Source organism: Helianthus annuus, chromosome 17, assembly GCF_002127325.2.
Source record: "Helianthus annuus cultivar XRQ/B chromosome 17, HanXRQr2.0-SUNRISE, whole genome shotgun sequence".
NCBI lineage: Eukaryota > Viridiplantae > Streptophyta > Magnoliopsida > Asterales > Asteraceae > Helianthus > Helianthus annuus.
The window spans coordinates 128,392,090-128,405,094 of NC_035449.2; positions in this window are offsets into that span (position 1 = coordinate 128,392,090).

Here is a 13,005-nt window from a genome sequence, read left to right on the forward strand (position 1 = left end):
TGGTGGAGGTGGTGGCGGAGATGTGGTGGCAGGTGGAGGTGGTGGCAGAGGTGGAGGTAGGGGTGTCGGCAGGTGGAGGTGGAGGTGGTGTCGGAGGTGGAGGTGGTGTCGGTAGGTGGAGGTGGAGTTGGTGGCGGAGGTGGTGTCGGAGGTGGAGGTGGAGCTAGGGTTTTGGAGCAGATGGATGTTTTGAAGAGGGAGAGAGGGAGAAGAGGTTGGCAGAGGTTTGAAGACATGGGGAAGGATCTTTGGGGAAGAGGTGAGGCAGAGGTAAAAGCTCTACAGATCTTCAAGAAAACAAACAAGCTGCATGACCCTTATATCTGCGCGCGTTTGCGCGACGCAGACATAAGTGCTCAGAAGAGCTTTTGGCCAAAAAACAAACACCACCTAAGTGAATAGAGAGATGAAGGATCGAGTTGAGGAACAAATCAAATTCAGAAAAATAAAATTCAACATCAAGACATACCTTCTGTCACCATTGATGTGTTAGCTGTGATCCTTTGCTCTCTAATATCAGTCAAAGTAGACGATCTCTTTTCATCATTTTCTGTCCAGTGGAAAAAATTACCAATAGTGTGATAGAAGAAGACAACTAACAGATAAGCTACTTAACATCAGGCTCCTACAAAAACTAGAAAAGGTCAACAGCCTTTGGGAGAAAGCAAACAACACCATGGAAAATAAGTTGCCAAGTAGTAAGAAATTAAAGTAATAATGTTGCAAAAGCATAACAGGGTATCTACAAAGCACGGTCTGAAATGCTACAAGACTTGCACCAAACTACAATTACTATAATTCGAGCATGATTTTCCACCTCAACACCAAAAGGTTGCATACTTATGCCTATATGTTTATTCATGCATGTAATCTAAGATATTTTCATGCTCTTCATCTAGGTTTGTACAAGACCCAACCTAAATGAGGAAGATTCTTGAAAAGGAATGAAAATCTGAAGCGGAGCTTGACAGTAAGGCATGTGCGGCTGTTCGACAAAATGGTCTTATGGCACTTTATGATACACTGTTTAGCCAGGTAAAATCCATAATCCGGTCATTTAACTTCTTCGAATGGTCAACAACGCTTACTAATCCTATTTACAGTATAGTTTTATTTATGTTGCATGATATTATTAATGAGATTGTTATTATATTAGTGACTTATAGTTATTCTTTTCATAAAGCTTTGTAGATCATCAAAAACCACAAGCGGAGCTTGAAGGTAAGGCATGTGTGGCTGTTCGACAAAACGGTCTTATGGCACTTTATGATACACTGTTTAGCCAGGTAAAATCCATAATCCGGTCATTTAACTTCTTCGAATGGTCAATAACGCTTACTAATCCTATTTACAGTATACTTTTATTTCTGTTGCATGATATTATTAGTGAGATTGTTATTATATTAGTGACTTATAGTTATTCTTTTCTTAAAGCTTAGTGGATCATCAAAAACCACAAGCGGAGCTTGACGGTAAGGCATGTGCGGCTGTTCGACAAAACGGTCTTATGGCACTTTATGATACACTGTTTAGCCAGGTAAAATCCACAATCCGGTCATTTAACTTCTTCGAATGGTCAACAACGCTTACTAATCCTATTTACAGTATAATTTTATTTCTATTGTATGATATTATTAGTAAGATTGTTATTATATTAGTGACTTATAGTTATTCTTTTCTTAAAGCTTTGTGGATCATCAAAAACCACAAGCGGAGCTTGACGGTAAGGCATGTGCGGTTGTTTGACAAAACAGTCTTATGGCAGTTTATGATACACTGTTTAGCCAGGTAAAATCCATAATCCGGTCATTTAACTTCTTCGAATGGTCAACAACGCTTACTAATCCTACTTACAGTTGGATATGACATCAGCAAAGCTTCTCGTGACTGATAATGACTTCAGGTGTCCAGAATTCAGGAAACAACTTACTGAAACTGTGGATTCATTATTGTCGTTAAAAGTTATTCCTGTTTTTAACGAATTACATTCCATTGGTGAGTTTTTGGGTTTAGCAATTATCGGAATCGGAAGTCAATGTTGGAGGTTGTTCATGAAGTTGCGATTTATATTGATAGGTTTCATAACCTAGACCTATTTCAGCAAGGGTAAGGATTGTTGTTAATACATGAAGCTAACTTTGAACTTTGATATTGAACATATAGTAGTTTTGAAAATAAAATTTGTAGGGATTTTGATGCAAAATCAACATGTATATGGCTTGAGTTGTAGTAGTTTTCATAGTGTTTGATTAGGTTTTTCTGAATGTTTGGAAAATACTATCGCACTTATAACCGGATAGCGTCGGAGTAAAATCTAGCTATTTATAGGGACTCACTTTGATGCTATTGAGTCCATGAATCGTGTTATTCACTCATTTTGATGCCCTAATTTGTACAGCACTCTTAAATTATACAACACTCTTAATGTCACACCCATTTCTAAGGCGGAAGCACGAGGTGTGATCTTGAAAGGTTTTCATTGCATACGATTGGTAAACATACTACATGCTCGTAAAAATAGCTCCAAATGCCAATAACATTACCCAATTGAAAACATAGGTTGAGTGTTTACATCACAAGACAGCATAAGACATTGTCTGAAAAGTTTACAACTTTATTCAACGATAAACATAAACAACATCCAAGAGCAAGAGTATGACCGCGCGCACATCCACTTTAGTTACCTGAAATACATGTGAGTTTTTGGAAAATCGTCAACATAATGTTGGTGTGAATTCATGCAGTTTTCGTATTGAACGTTTGTATACTTTGTATGAAAACATGGTATGTAATTTGTATAAATCAAGTATTTCTGTAAGTATCGAGATTGTTAATGGGTTGCAAGGCCATTAACATGTGACACGACATAGGAAGCATCCAAACCATAGGCATTTTTCTAGTTGTAGATTCACGACTGAGACTCAAAAGCACTACTTGGTACTAGTTATCACCAAGAGTGTGGCTGCCCGAAAACCCATTAGATCTAACCTTTTGTTCTGCGGTCTTAGTATGTACACGATTAATGGTGCTTCTGGTACCCTATTCGTGACACGATTTAAAGTATCATTCCTTAGTCTTTGTATCCAGCATACCATAACACATGTATTTTCCCCAAGTTTAAAAAGTATGTAAAAGTTTAAAAGTGGGGACATGAACTCACAACTTTGCGTTTCTTGCGCTGTAAACTTCACCGGGTTTGCTTTATATAGCGTCGTGACCTATACGTGTTTTATTAACGTTAGTCACTAGATTTGTATCGCACAAGTACAAGTCACCATCTTTTATGTATCTGTTCTTTGTTGTTAAAAATAATTTATATTTTTAACTATGTATCTTACTATTTTCTCAAATATAAGTATCTTGTATTTTTCACCCGAATTATGTATCTTTGTCCAAAAATACATTTTAAGTTCATAACTTGTCCAAGTTACATAATCTATCAAGTAATATATTTTCATAAATATATTCTCTTGTATTTGTCTAAGCATGTTGTATGTGTATTTTTGTATTTTCACTCCTTAGGAGTATTTAGTGTATTTTCAAGTCATAATACACTATTACATATAATACTTACTACATACACTTAGCACAAAATTTGGTGATCAATAAATATATATATTTTCCTCAAAAACATACATACTTAGTATCAATTTTTATCTTGAAGAAATCATCATTTCTTAATCTTGAAATTTACTCAAAAATTAGGGAAACCTTGGTAAATATTTTTAGGTAAATTTTTAGGGAATAAGTTTCACCAAAACTCATATTTTTCTAAGTGTCAAAATTTTATAGAAATTTTGACATGGTTTCCCCTAAAAATGGAGGTTTCCCATGTTTTCAAAACATGTGTTTATTTTCTTTTAAATCATCATCAAACATCAACAACTCATTCAATACCTACCGAGTGTCAAAATCAAGTAAATTACACTACATCATGAACTTGAAGTTTTTTTAAAAACTTGTAGTAACTTACCATGTTATTTAGTAGGTTTAGTTACCCTTAAAAACATGGTTATTTGTTTGTAAATCACTTTATTAAAAGATTTAGTCATTTACAACTTGTATGATGATTTTTCCAAAAATATTTCTTGTGTATTTTTTTCTTGTTACAACATGTTTCTAGTCTTGTTTAAATACTAAAAATATGATTAGTTTGCTTAGAAACCACGACTTTGTAAATCTCATAAATAAACTTGATTTCTTGAGAAAATTATTTTTGTAATCATCTATTTACAAGATTTGTATTTTGTTGAAATCATTTTTACATAGGAAAACCAATTTCATCATTCAAGTTCATGAAGACATAAAGTATGATGATCTTGGTCTTTCACAAGATCACCACCTTAACTTACTAGATCATGTGTTTAATCACAATCTAGTAGGTTCCATATGATGTCTAACATCACTAACACTAATAATCATTCATCAAGAAGCAAATCATCATCAGTCACATGTATTCTTATGTATTTAAGCTTTTGTTAAAGTATCATGATCATGTTCTTTTGTGTTCTTGTGATTAACAATATTCATTATCTTTTATTCAACTAAATATGAAGTAACAACAAGTGATAAGAAGCTTACAACTAGCACAAGGGCTAGGGAAGAACACAAGAGGTTGAAGATGACAAATGGGTTGGTTAATAGCAAATGAAGAAGGTCCTTCAAGATCCACAAGCTCCACACTTCGTTAGACAACTTCTTGCACCTTTAAATGAGCTTGGAATGAATGAACAAGGTTTGAAGGTGATGGTGGTGTGCTTGGGGGTGATCGGCCGTGAATGGGGAGCAAAGGAGGAGGTAGGAGGTGTGAAGATGAATGAGAGCTTATGGTCCATCTTATAATCATCTAGTCTTTTTAACCATTGTGCATTGTGTTACATATAGTACATGCAAGATCTATATCAAATCTTAGGAAGATCATATGCAATCTAATAAGATCAAGTAGGATTTAAGCAAGATTTTGGTGGGGTCACCCCCATTGTGACCGTCCACAATATAGGGGGGGGGGGGGTAAAGTGTAAGTTTCAATCCCTTAATTACATAATTAAGTTAAGTTTCAAGTGTCTTGATTAGGGATTTAATGTGTTATTATGTTATAAGAGGTGTTATGGTGTTCGGGGATCATAACTAGCTCAGAAACATTAAAACAATACTTCTAGTAATTTTGGTGTTTCGGGTAATGTCCGGTTGTTCGGTTAGATACTGGTTCGTTAAAGTGCTAAATTGCACCGTTTAGTGATCTTTAAGTATCCTTTTGTGACCCTTTCAATCCCCGACACTTAGGGGGTATTCTAGACAATAAAACATGAATTCTGCATGATATTTATGTGTTAAAAAGCTGATTATAGCTGATTTGTGCAGAATTCTGCATTTAAAGTGCGTTTCGGGTGCTTTTTAGTGCATATTCTAGCTTCCGGATAGTCTATATTTAACCCTTGTATACATTCTTGGGTTTTAATGTATTTTAGACGTTGGACCTACTCCTAGGCCCCAATTCTGTTGTCTGACTGCTTTCTGCAGTATTGTTGACACAATGTGTCTTACCGGTGAGTTTACTAGTATTTCTGACGCAACGCTATCATTAATGCATAAAGCAATATTTGTAGTATAAAACGTGCATGAATTCACATGTATAGCATGTAATCAGACAATGTTGACATTTAATCACATAATTGCAGTTATTAAGTATTAATTAAATTGTACGGAAATTCCCGGGTTTGTGCCAGTTGTCACAGTCTCCCCCTGTTAAAAGAATTTCGTCCCGAAATTCAGGCTGAGCTAACTCTCGCAGGAGTTTTCTTGAACAGGTGGGGGTATTTTTCTTTAAACTGGTCTTCACGTTCTCACGTGTACTCGGGTCCGTGCTTAGAGTTCCAATGTACTTTGACACTACTCCTCCGGGTCTTGTTGACTTTCCAGTCTGTAACCTCAACGGGTTGTTTTGTAAATCGGAGGGTGTCGTCAATATGCACTTCATCCGCAGGGATGATCACTGTTTCTTAGGTTGGACTTTTCTTGAGGTTGGATACAAGAAACGTATCATGTACTCCGTTAAGTTCTTCCGGTAATTCCAACTTGTATGCCACGGTACCAATTCTTATTAAGATCTTAAATGGTCCGATGTATCGTGGATTCAGCTTTCCATATTTTCCAAATCTTACTACGCCCTTCCAAGGTGAGACCTTTAACAAAACTTTGTCTCCCACCTCGAATTCTAACGGTTTTCATCTTCGATTAGCGTAACTCTTTTGTCGATCTCGAGCCGCCTTAATGCGCTCCCGGATCTGCATGATTTTGTCGGTTGTCTCTTGAACAAGTTCAGGACCAACAATTCGTTTGTCTCCAGCGTCTGCCCAACATAATGGCGAGCGGTACTTGCGGCCACACAGAGCGTCAAACGGTGCGGCTTTTATGCTCGTATGATAACTGTTATTGTAGGAAAACTTAACTAAAAGTAGATGAGTATCCCAGCTACCGCCTAGGTCCATAACACATGCGCGAAGCATATCTTCTAGCGTTTGTATGGTCCGTTCGCTTTGATCGTCTGTTTGCGGATGGAAAGCCGTGCTTAGATCTAGTTGTGATCAAAAGGCTTCCTGGAAGGATTGCCAGATCCTTGCAACAAAACGTCCATCTATGTCTGAAATAATTGAGATAGGCACTCCGTGACGTGCCACGATTTCTTTTAGGTACAACTCAGCAAGCTTTCCAGTGCTATCCTACTCTCTGATCGGAAGGAAATGCGCAAATTTCGTTAATCTATCGACTATCACCCATATCATATCGTGCCCTCTAGGGGTCTTGGGTAATTTTGTTATTAAGTCCATCGAGATTTGCTCCCACTTCTACATGGGTATCTCGGGTTGTTGCAGTAGGCCAGACGGTTTTTGATATTCAGCCTTAACCTTTGAACAGGTTAGGCATTTCTCAACGTAAACAACAACGTCGCTCTTGAGTCTCGGCCACCAATAATATTCTTTCAAGTCTTGATACATTTTGTCCGATCCTGGGTGGATCGAGTATCTTGACTTGTGTGCTTCATTAAGGATGATTTCTCGAATACCGCCATAGAGCGGAACCCAAATACGCCCTTTAAAGTATAACGTTCTCTCTTTGTTTGGCACCAATATCTTCTCCATACCTCGGAGATATTCAGCTCTGCGATTCTCCTTCTTGAGGGCTTCTTGTTGTGCGTCGTGAATGCGTGCAGTGAGGTTCGTCCGAATAGTCATTTCCAATGCTCGAACCCTTAAGGTCTTAACCCTTTCCTTTCGACTTAGCGCGTCTGCTACAACGTTAGCCTTTCCAGGATGGTACTTAATTTCACAGTCATAGTCGTTCAGCAGCTCGACCCACTGTCGTTGACGCATATTCAATTCCTTCTGATCGAATATGTGCTGTAGGCTTTTATGATTGGTGAAGATTGTACATCGAGTACCATATAAATAATGTCGCCAGATCTTCAAGGCGAATACCACTGCGCCTAGCTCCAGGTCGTGAGTGGTATAGTTTTTTTCATGAACTTTCAACTGTCTTGATGCGTAAGCGATGACCTTTTGGCGTTGCATGAGTACGCAACCCAGACCTTGACGCAAAGCGTCGCAGTATACCACGAAGTCTTCAGTGCCTTCGGGCAAGGATAGTATCGGTGCATCACATAGCTTATTTTTGAGCAGTTGGAAGGCTTCTTCCTACTTATTACCCAAGTCATACTTCTTGTCTTTCTGCGTAAGGGTTGTCAGCGGTTGAGCTATCTTGGAGAAATTCTCGATAAATCGCTGGTAATAGCCCGCTAAACCCAAAAATTATCGAACTTCAGTTGGAGTTTTGGGGGCTTCCCAATTCTTTATTGCTTCAATCTTGGATGGGTCTACATGAATGCCCTTCTCATTCAAAACGTGACCAAGAAACTGTACTTCGTGAATCCAAAATTCGCACTTTGAAAACTTTGCAAAAAGTTTCTCTCTCTTTAGTAGTTCCAAAATGGTTCTGAGATGTTGCTCGTGCTCTTCTCTCATTCGTGAGTAAATCAGGATATCATCGATAAATACAATCACGAATTTATCGAGATATGGTTTGCACACGCGGTTCATCAGATCCATGAATGCCGCTGACGCATTCGTCAGTCCGAATGGCATCACAAGGAACTCGTAATCCCCATAGCGTGTTCTGAATGCAGTCTTTGGCACGCTTTCCTCTTGGATTCTTAACTGATGGTATCCCGATCGAAGGTCGATCTTGGAATAGTAGCTCTATCCTTGCAATTGATCAAATAAGTCATCAATCCTTGGTAGTGGGTACCGATTCTTGATAGTGAGCTTGTTCAATTCTCTATAATCGATACACATCCGCAGTATTCCATCCTTCTTCTTCACAAACAATACTGGAGCTCCCCAGGGCGAGAAGCTTGGCCTTATGAATCCTTTATGCAACAACTCCTGAAGTTGTGTAGATAATTCTTGCATTTCAGATGGTGCAAGCCGATAGGGTGCCTTGGCTACTGGAGCGGCTCCTGGAACCAAGTCTATATGGAATTCGACTTGTCGTTGCGGAGGTAGTCCTGGCAGATCTTTGGGAAAAACATCAGGGAATTCCTTCACCACAGGAATGTCTTCGAGTTTCGGCTCCTCAGCCATCTTATCTACAACGTGCACCAGGAAGGCAACACATCCTTTCCTTAAGCACTTCTGTGCCTTCATACAACTGATGATTCACAGAGGCGCGTCTCGGTTTTCTCCATGCACGATGAGAATTTTATCATTCGTCAGAGGGATGCGAATGATTTTCTCGTGACAAACAACTTCAGCTTTGTTCTTGGACAACCAGTCCATTCCGACCACTACGTCGAAGCTACCCAATTGAATAGGTAAGAGGTCGACGCTAAAACTTTGCTCACCAAGTTCTAATGTGCAACTTCTAACAACTTCGCCCGATTCAACAAGTTTACCATTGGCTAGTTCTATGGAATAAGGAATATCTAATCTACTATATTCTATTCCAAGCATACGCTTAAATTCCACAGACATGAAGCTATAATCGGCACCAGTGTCAAATAGTATGGATGCTCGCATGCGTTCCTTGCTCCAATCACAAATGCCGGTGACCACATTAGGGTCCTCGCATGCGTTCCTTGCTCCAATCACAAATGCCCGAGCCTGAGCATTGTTCCCCCTTGGGTAGTCTTTTATGAAATGATCCTTGCTTCCACAACCAAAGCATCCTTTGTTCAGCCCAGCTCCATTACCATTCCGGTTACCATTGCCATTTCCATTTCCACCACCGTTCCTATTACCAGCTGCGTTGTGGTTTCCATTCCCGTTCCTATTTCCTTTTCCCCAATAGTCCTCAGTATGGTGACCCAGTTTTCCATACTTGTCGCATTTTGGAATGCGACAAACTCCTTCGTGATGACGCTTGCACTGGTTGCAGATGGGCAGAGTGCCCAGGTATCTTTTGGCAGGAGCGTCATTCATGGTTGCAAGAGTTTTCGCCTCCTGAGGTGGGTTGGGGTCTCGTTTCTTATTGTTGGAACCCTTGTTGTTACGAGTCGCTTGGTTCAGGTTCGCATGCTTCCTTTTCTTGTCACCGGACGACTCAGCATGCGTCTCGGTCTTTTCAGTTGGGTTCAGCGATAGCTTCTTCATATGAACAACATCTTCAGTAAGGCTGACGGCCAGAGTTACAGCCTGGGTGATCGTTTCCGGTTTAGCCGAAGTTACCAAGCTGCGAAATTCTGGAGCCAATCCCCAAATGTAGCGCTTGAGACGCTTAAATTCGAGGGTCACCATATAAGGGATCACTCTTGACAAATCATGGAACCTTCGGGTGTAACCAGTAATGTCAGCACCTTCCATGGTCAAGTGCCAGAACTCAGTCTCCAACCTTTGGAGTTCAGCACGAGAGCAATACTTCTCTCTCATCCTTTCCTTCAACTCGTCCCAAGACATGCCATACGCTGCATCATCTCCCAGGGTTTGGACTTGCAAATTCCACCATGTCAAAGCCTCATCAACAAACAACCCAGTAATGAAAGTGACTTACTGGTCCGCGGTACACTTGCTCATACGGATAGTGGAATCTGTCTTTTCCGTCCAACGTACAAAAGCCACTGCACCTCCAGTGCCATCATAGTTCAGTGGCCTGCAGTCGAGAAACTGCTTGAAGGTGCAGCCTTGAGCCGTGTTTCCTCCAGATGAGTCTCCATTCCCATTATGTCTAGCATTGCTTGGTCCTCCACTGTGTTTAGTACCGGTTCGCCTCGTACTGGGCGATAGCTGCGGAGATCCTTTCTTCCAGCAGGGAGTTCAGTTCCTAAGTAGTCCTTGGCAGTGGGGGAGGAGAAGGTTGATTACAAGCGTTCACAACTCTTCTGGGTGCCATGTTCTTCGGAAGATAACACAACAGGGTTAGACATTTGTTTGATATCGTCATATGAGACAGTAGTAACATATATACACAGACATATACCCACATAAGTGACATCAAATAATCCGCCCAACGTATAAATCAATTCATACAACAACAAGCATGCATAAATAGATAAATATTGGTGTGTCATAAGATATTCACCGAGTCTTTACACATATCAGAACAACTTGTTACATCATTGTTTGCGAAGTAAACAAAATGCATATGGGTTACATCTCCCCAAGGTACAAGTTTAATATATGTAAAGGACTAAATATTTTACTTCACATTGGCGGTTCTTGCCTTTATACCCTAAATTATTACTCCAAAAGAGTATTTAATAGGCTGGGGGAAGGGTGTTCACGTTTGACCTTCTCTTGTATTTGAAGGAATCTCTAATGATACGTGACAAGACTTGCTGTGGTTTCTGTGCACTGAATTCCATAATTATGTATGCATCCATAATTACGTAAGTCCTTGCACAGTCCGCACAGTTCGTTTCATCCTCGTATCACTTCCTTCAGATAGGCCACCGTTTTCAGGTAAAGTCACGAGTACCTGAGATTTTCTATTTCTAGTATATGTATATATTAATTATCTGTAACATTCCCAAAAATTTTATTTATATAAAATATATAAAAACTTATGTTATTAAAAGGATGCATCATGGGTCAGTTGACCGATGGAAATATGAAGGATTTTGAGCAAGCGTAGGAACCGTTTCATAATTATCATAATAAAAATATATTATAACCTACTCCGTTTTTAATGAAACTTGGTTCAAAATGTAGATACAAATATTCTTGTTCCAATGACATATTCATTGTTTTGTAAAACGTCATATTTTAAAAGTTATAAACGCTAAATGAATGAAGCAGTTGAATTAAATATAATAAATAAAATAATATTAAAATTTCATTTAAACTTAAATAGGTATTGTGTGCATACATGGAAAGGAATCAAAATAAAAAGTAAACTAACTTATAAAAATAATGCACAATGTATACATATGCATATGCATGCATTACGTAGCTTTCAAAATAAAGAAATTAAACTAAAACTTAAATGTGCAGTGTATGCACGTGTCACACAAATAGAGATTTCTTCAACGTTAAGAATTTGGTCTCCAAGATTTCTGTGTAGTATAAATAGAGATGTAGACTTCATTCTAAGCTCACATTTCTTTCACTCTCTCGATCTCTCTCTCTATGTATATATATATATTCTTATTTCTTTTTATTATTCACACTATAATAATAAAGCCCTGCCCCGCTTTAAGTGTTTTAACCCTTGATCACTGATACCCTGTCCGACTGGCGTAGGGCCCCGTAACGTATGTAAAGGCTCTGCCTAAATTCGTTGGGGTTCTGTCTTGTGACGTAGGGATAAAGTAGAATTGGGTCACTATACTTAATGTGAGTGCACTATATATTTTCCAGGAGTTGTACCCAAAATATAACAACCCTCCTAAAACACCCCTGACACCGTACACTTCCTAAAATACACCCCGTATGTAAAAACCGAGCCCGAGATACAATATAACATTAAAAATAAATGAAAAACAAGAAAAGTTAAGTTGAGGCGGGCCGAGTAAGGTACCCCATAACCTTTACGCGGGCCGCGAGAGGCTAAAAGGTGGCGCAGCTCGGTGCGGCCACGTGGCCCAACACCCGGCAAACCTACTCGATGACTCAGCCAAGCTACGCATTGACCTGGGGTCAACGCGGGCCGCGTAGGCCCTGCTCTTATGTTACGCGGGCCGCGACAAGGTCAAGATCAGCACCTATATATAGAAGCCATCGGATCTTCAGTCGAAATCGTTCACCACTATTTTCTTTCTCTAAATTCTGAATAGTAGAAGTGATACTCAGGTATAATATCCCCCTAATTAGCGAAGCTCTGCCTCGTTGTAAGTATCATAACCCCTGGATACGTATTAGATGCTCTGCCCGATTGATCTAGGGTTCCGTAACGGCTGTCGTGGTTCTGCTCGACGTAGTCGTTGGAATGCCGTCTCGGGGAGGGTATTACTAATGTTAAAATGGGTTATTATATTAACGCGTGTGCATTGTTTATTTAATTAGAATATAACCAGGGAATCACAAAGGAAAGCCCTATAATAGCAATGTGAGTAATCCTCTTTTTGTTAAATGTTTTTACAAAACCTTACATACTTTTCCATGCGAATAACAGTTATTAAGTATTTGTAAGAATACAATTATCGTGGGTATGTTGGGGTTTTGTATACAAAATTTGTTACCACCTGGTTAAGGAGTAACATTTCCACAAGTCAGGTCTGACAGTACCGACGGGTGATAATTGATATAACTTGGAAACAAATGTAATTGCGGGATCGCCCTCAATACTGTTCACTGTGACTTTTTATTTAAACTTGATTAAACTGGGATTCACTCACCAGTATTTCTTGCTGATAAAATGTTTTTAAACACGTGTTTCAGGTAACTTAGTGTGAAGCCAATAGAAGCCAGCTGAAGAGCACTAAAGGCTTGGAAAAGTGGCAATAAAGTTACCTAAAATAAAATAGATGTTTTTATTAATTAAAATAGGATTTATTCCTATGAAAATGTGTGTACTACA